Raw genomic sequence first — 6,512 nt, 5'->3', positions numbered from 1 at the left:
TTTCCTAGCTAACTATCCCGAGTAATATCTGGAATTTTGTGTTAGAATATCATAAATCAGATGTGCTGAAAAAGGAACATTGCCATCTCACAAATGCCTGCGATTAGAGAGTCCTCTTTATTGGGTCCTAAATAAGTGGAGTTGAAAATCAGTTAGTGACCTCTTTGTCAAAATAAACCCCAATGAAATAACTGGCTTTTTAATTTCAAGAATACCTCCTAGATAGATTCTCTTGCTTCTCTTCTTTGAGATGTGTTTTAGGTGTAGTCCTTATGTGGCTGAAGGCGAAACCTACACTCAACAGAATTTTGTCTTCTGATGGACTTGCTATGCAAATAGGCTGCATAACTATTTTTAAAAAATGTTACTAATACCTTAAAAAGCTAAAGGAGATAAAATGTGCAAAAATCCATACTGACTTTGTACCATGATGTTGATAAGCGTTGCAATGAAGATGATTGCATGCAATACTTATAATTTAAATAGAAGGTTCCATTTTTGCTGAAACCTTGGTAGTTCTGCTGGCTGTGTTGTCTGGGAAACCATTGTTTTGGATTGTTTGGTTTTTTGATTCAGATTTTCTGAATTCTTTTGAAAATCGTTAGTGCAAGCACAGTCAAATCTAGAAGATGAGACAGTCTAAAGTAATATTTTCTCATGAGAATGAAAATACTTTTTATTACAAAGCACATGTTCATATCTGTGCTGATATTTCTTCAGATTATGCTGGTGATATGCTAAGGTACATTTTTGTTTGTATATATTCTTAAGTGTGTTTAAAGAGGTAAGACATACAAATCCTAAGAAACTGTCTTATTCTTGGATTTCATAATTTTCTATATTTCAGAAATGCAATGCTTCTATATTTTATAAGACCTCAGTTTTCCTAGAAGGCTGGACTCTGAACTCTGCTCTGATCTTGAAAACTTTGGTCACCTTTGTTGATGTGTAGAGATTGGAAATGAAGATCACTATATAAATAGACAAGCTACTTTGTTAGTTAACACAAATACTAATTGACTGGGAATACTAAGCCAAGCAATAATGCCATCATCCAAATGTAGGTACATCCATGGGTATCTGATGCCTGGACAGGTATTTTAATTCTTCATGAGCAGTTTTTCATATGCTTATCAATACTTGTTGTTCCTCCTATCTCACTTTTATGAACATTAATTTCAATCCTTTTTCCATTTTCTTTCATTTCTCTAGGGAAACTATATGGCACGCATGCTATTATTATATATATTTTCTGGAGTCTAATGAAGTGTTTTCTGTCCAGTTTTCCACAGAATGCATCTTGATATCTGTAATTATTGTTAAAGTCAAGCTGAGGGTGTGTTAAATAATCCTTAATACCAGACAAAGTCATTGGAAGTTACTGTTTCAATTACTATTTTCCTTTAGCTTATCTGCATTTTTCCTATGAAAGAATATATTTAAGTGATTTGAAGGTAAACTTGAGTCCTACTAAAATGATCAGGAATTCTGTCTCCTTCAGTCCCTGGAGGTCTAAGACTCACTCCATGGCTCAGATGCTGGGTCAAGAACTTGAGGTTCTTGTTTTAAGTCATCTGTAACTGAAGATGTACTGAAGATGTCCAGAGGGGTCTGGGCAGGCTGCAGAATTGGACTGAAGAGCATCTCTCAGGTTTGTCAAAGATATGGGCAAGTTCCTGTACCTGCTTTGCACAGATGTACCCTAGCTAAAGGGTACTGAGGGACAACAAAAAGACCATGGGCCAGCAATGTGTTTTCATGGCAAGGGATCCAGCAGCATCCTGCCCTGCGTCAGGCAGAGCACTGCCAGCAGTACAAGGATGAGGGTGCTTCCTGTGGGCTTGAAAGATCCTGGACTAGATCTGGAATGCATTCTCCAGTTCTGGGTTCCCCAGGATAGGAATATTATGGACTTTCTGGAGTCATCTGCAAGCCCATGAAGATGATTAAGGACTAGAGAGCCTGGGAGAGCTGTGATTGTGCATCCTGGAGAAGGATCGGGGGAATCTTATCAATTTGTATAAATACCTGTGGATGGCAGAGCCAGGCTCTGTTCACTGGTGCCCAGGGACAGGATCAGAGGCAACAAGAAACACAAAAGGGTCCGTCAGAGCATCAGGAAAGTCTCTGACCTTGGAGAGACTCAAAAGCCATCTGGACAAGGTGTTGGCCAACCTTTTCTGTCTTAAGTAAGGGTGTAATATATGATCTTCAGAGGTCCCCTCTAACCAGTGGTTCTGTCATTCTTTGACTTACTGTTGTCCATTTATATTTCATATAAGTCTTAATGTTCTTAACACTACAATATGCATTTTTTAAAAAAGCATAAATAAAAAAAAGGATATTTCATACTTTTAATATTAAGAATTTGTGTTCTAAATTAATTCTGAATTTGGTCCTGGTGTTTCATTCTGTGGTAGACTTCCATAAAAACCCATGATGTCTGACTGGAGCATAACAAGTAGTGGCTTTGCTGTTGGTGTCAGATGATAGAACATATTAGATATTACATTTTTTCAGTTCCCCAGAATTTGCTGAATTTTTAACCTTTCAGGAGGTTTATGTCCAACTTCTTTCGAAGCAACTTTCAGCCGTTTCTGAGAAGCATGTGAAAAACTGCAGAAATCACACTGACCTTCATTTGAAGGGCCTTCATTTGATCAGAAGTGGAGGCAGTGTTATCAAGTGTAAAGAAAAGAGCCCAAATGAGGTAAATGAGTTATCTGAATTAGAGGCTTTTTAAATGCACCTTCTAGATGTGTGCTGGATTATATATGAACTGTTGACGGTTTTTGACAAAATGTCAGAGCTGAAAGGCTCTGCATTGACCTCTTTGTGCTTTGTGCACTTGGAGGTGACTGGTTCAGTGACTGCTGCCTTCAGTTCTTTTCTTCAAAGAACTGCATCTGTGCCTCAGACGGACTTCACACCTCATGTATATCTGCCCTTTAAGCTCTATGCTAAATGTATAAACATTCAGTGTATTTAACCCCTTAATATTTAACCCAATATATAATTTTACCTTTAAAATTAAAAATTAGGCATGTATTATATGCATTAAGGGTTTAATTTTTAAAGAGTTTCAAAATAGGGAATCTGAAGTGCTTCTTAAGAGATAAATTTTGCTGGAAAAGAAATTAACTACATATTTACATCCACAATTAAAATTCGATTTACTGACTCTGGAAGCCTGAATATGTATGACTGCAAATGGAGTCAGTTCCCAGTTTAGATGGAGAAGGAGGGAAAACCATTGTTTACTTCCCAATGTCCAAAAATTAGCAATAATAATTTTTAAAAAGATACTTCATGATTGTTCTTCCCTATGTGAATGCTCCCAGTCGATCCCTCTGAAAGTCACGTCTTACTTTGTCTAAGAATGGTAGCCAGCACTTTTACCAAAAGGAAACAAATGCACAGATGAATTTTTTCAAATTATGTGGCATTTTTACTGTTACAGAAAGGAAGAATTTCAGAAAATAAAGCTAGTGATGAAGCTGAATCCAGTGAGAAGCATGTATCAGTTTTTACAACACAATTAAAGTATAAGGCTGTAACCTCCCATTTTATTCTATGAACTTTCCTTTCACATATTTACAATTGCAGGCAATTTTGAAACACAGTATTCAGCTTGCAGTATTTGACTGTGAAAAAAAATTCATTTCCTTCAAGTCACACATACTTAACTATGTCAAAACTGCGTTTCCTCAAGTACGTGCAAATTATGATAATCTCTTTCTATGCATCTTAATATAACTATTTCCTTAGATTCCACAAGTATTCTAAACACTTTAAGATAAGTTTAAAATACACATTTTAAATCCAAATAATTTCTGTGATGTTCCCAGATATGGCAGTAAGCCCTACAGCAGTATACCATGTAGCCTACCTGTCAAGATTATTTTGGTAATTAATATATCTTTAAAAAACATATAAGCTATGACTTTTAAAACAACATTAGGCATTTTAATTTGGAATGAAAATGTGCATTACAAGATGGCATAGCTGGCTAAATAGCTAAGAGTAGAAGGAATTGCAGGGATTCCTTAATGCGGGGGATATGAAAGGAGTTAGAAATAATGCCAGACAGTGCCCTGGGAGGGTGTGAGGTATTCCTCTCTGGAAATCTGTCATTACAGTGGACAGATACTGTTTTACAGAACTACATTTTTAAAGCAAAGAAGCGGCCTTAAGCTGGATAAAAACAAAATCATAACTGTGCTTTTGTCTGAAGTAGAAAAACCCCAATATACATGGTCAGATATGTTGGCATTGAAAAGAGGTTTGAACACCTTTAGCTTTCACAGTATTTTGATGCTGGTTACATACATTAATGCTGATTTCATTTGTAGCTGTGTGGAGTAAAAAGTTCTTTAACTTGAAATAAATACATGAACAAAAAGTATTCCAGGTTAATGGAGAGATTTTTATGTATATTTCTTTTCTACCTTGATAGAAGTATCATCACACGTGCTCGTATCTTGGTTACAACTGCATGCACTTTCTTTTTCATATCTTCTCCCTTCCCATGTCACATAGACTTCTTATTTTTGACATATCTTCATATTCTTGACTAAACCCATTATTAACTAGTCGTGATGGCTGGTCGTAGATCCATTCACTTTGCATAGTAGTGCTGATATCTTTGTTTCTCAACTTATTCTTGCACTTTGTATGGCACTGGTGAATCTGTTGCAATAGGCACAACATACATTGTTAGGCAGTAGAAATGTTTCCATCAGATACCTCATCTGTTAAGAGAACTGATGGCTAACTTCACTAGGATATCAGTCCAATGTTTATTCTGAATTAGTTTAAAAGTTGTCATGCATATTGCAGTCAAAATGAAATGTGAAAATTAATTTTAACTACACCATTAATTTTATAGACTGTTAATAGCTATTATTTTAGTAGAGAAATTGTTAGTAATACGTAAGCTAGGTTAACAATACCTATGTAGTTATTGTTTTATAGCTTATTTGGTTCTAACTTAATAAAAAAGTGGAATATAGCCAGGTGTGGGCCATGATGATACAGCAGAATACTGATGGTACATTTTGGGTTAAAGTTATTTAGAATTAATATCTTACAGTATTAGATTAATTAATTTCAGTTAATTAGCATCTTATATGATGAATTCCAGGCCTTTATAGGTAGCAGAGTAAGGGTGATTCATATTGTGCACAAGAAATGGGCTGAAAGTGTGTCTGACTGTGTACCAGTGGTTTCATGTAATGCTTCTCCATTTTCCAGTTTTACCCTTCAAGATATTTGCGTGCTGTTACTTTTGGAAAAAATAGGGCACGGGAGTGATGGGAGAGATATTTTTATTCATTCTTGATTCTTAGGTAGTACAGACAGGGTTTTTTGGAGATAAATGTCTTATTTTGTCTTATTTTCGCTTTGATTCTCAAGCAAACACTTGTAATGATGCAGCTGTCAGGCACAGGTGGTGTTGGGATAGTGCCTTGCTGTGTCCTGCTCTAGACTTGGAAGCTCTGAGAGAGTTTAGCAGAAGTAAGAAGCAAGGGAACAGCTGAATGGGATTTAGACTCACAAGAGGCAGGTCAGACTTGGTTTTGAGGTGTGTATGGAAGCTGCCTTTAACCAGCCATGACACACTGGATTTAAGCAGTGGACTGTAAGGGCAAAAAGACCTTTGAGTGGGACCCAGTCCCACTTTCATTAGTTTACATTCTAGTTTTGACAGAATGTATATTTTCATGACAGGAAACATTTGTCATTTGGTAAAGAAATGAGCTTTAAAACCTCCTAACTTTTTAAATTTCAGTGTTGTTCTATGCTGTAAGTTTAGCCCAGCCAGCAGGTAAGCATCTGCAGAGTAGCTTGCTTGCTCTCTTCTCCATTCCCAGATTGGGACTGGGGAGAGAATATGAAGAACAAAACCAGAAAAACTCACACATCAATATAAAGACAATCTAGCAGGTGAAGGAGAGAGGAAGAAGAAAGCAAAAAACCTAACAAACAAAACAACAAAACACGCCAAGTAACGCAGAGGAAATCACTCACAACCTCCATCCAGCAAAGCAATGCCCAGCCAGTCTCTGAGCAATAGGTGACTCAAAAGCAACTCCCCTAGCCCAACTTTTGTTGCTGAACATCTCTTGCCCTCTCCCATCCTCCTCTTTGGAGCAGCAGAGTGAAAAACAGAGAAAGCCTTGATGCCATTCAACCATTTTGCTCAGCCAAATCACTGCCATGATAATCAACACTGTTTTAACCACAAATCAAAAGAGCACCATTTGGACTACTATGAAGAAAGCAAGCTCCATCCCAGGTTACTGCTGCTGCTTGCTAATTGTGGTCACAGTGATTAATGTTAGGAGAGACTTGATAGGCACGCCTTGTATGTTCAGATGCAATACATTCTTTGTCGGGCTTGTGCTGTTGTTGTATTTCAGCAAGGTTTGGCTTTTTACCACATCTCTCTCGTGAGTTCACTGTGCCACTCAATACTCATGTCTGGTCACCTACTGCATGGGTTCTGTGAA

The sequence above is a fragment of the Melozone crissalis genome, unplaced genomic scaffold (genome assembly GCF_028551555.1).
Source record: "Melozone crissalis strain CALT ecotype California unplaced genomic scaffold, PUWL_Pcris_2 ptg000013l_1, whole genome shotgun sequence".
Lineage (NCBI taxonomy): Eukaryota > Metazoa > Chordata > Aves > Passeriformes > Passerellidae > Melozone > Melozone crissalis.
The sequence above is the reverse complement of the archived record's forward strand: the minus strand, read 5'-3'. Positions refer to the sequence as shown.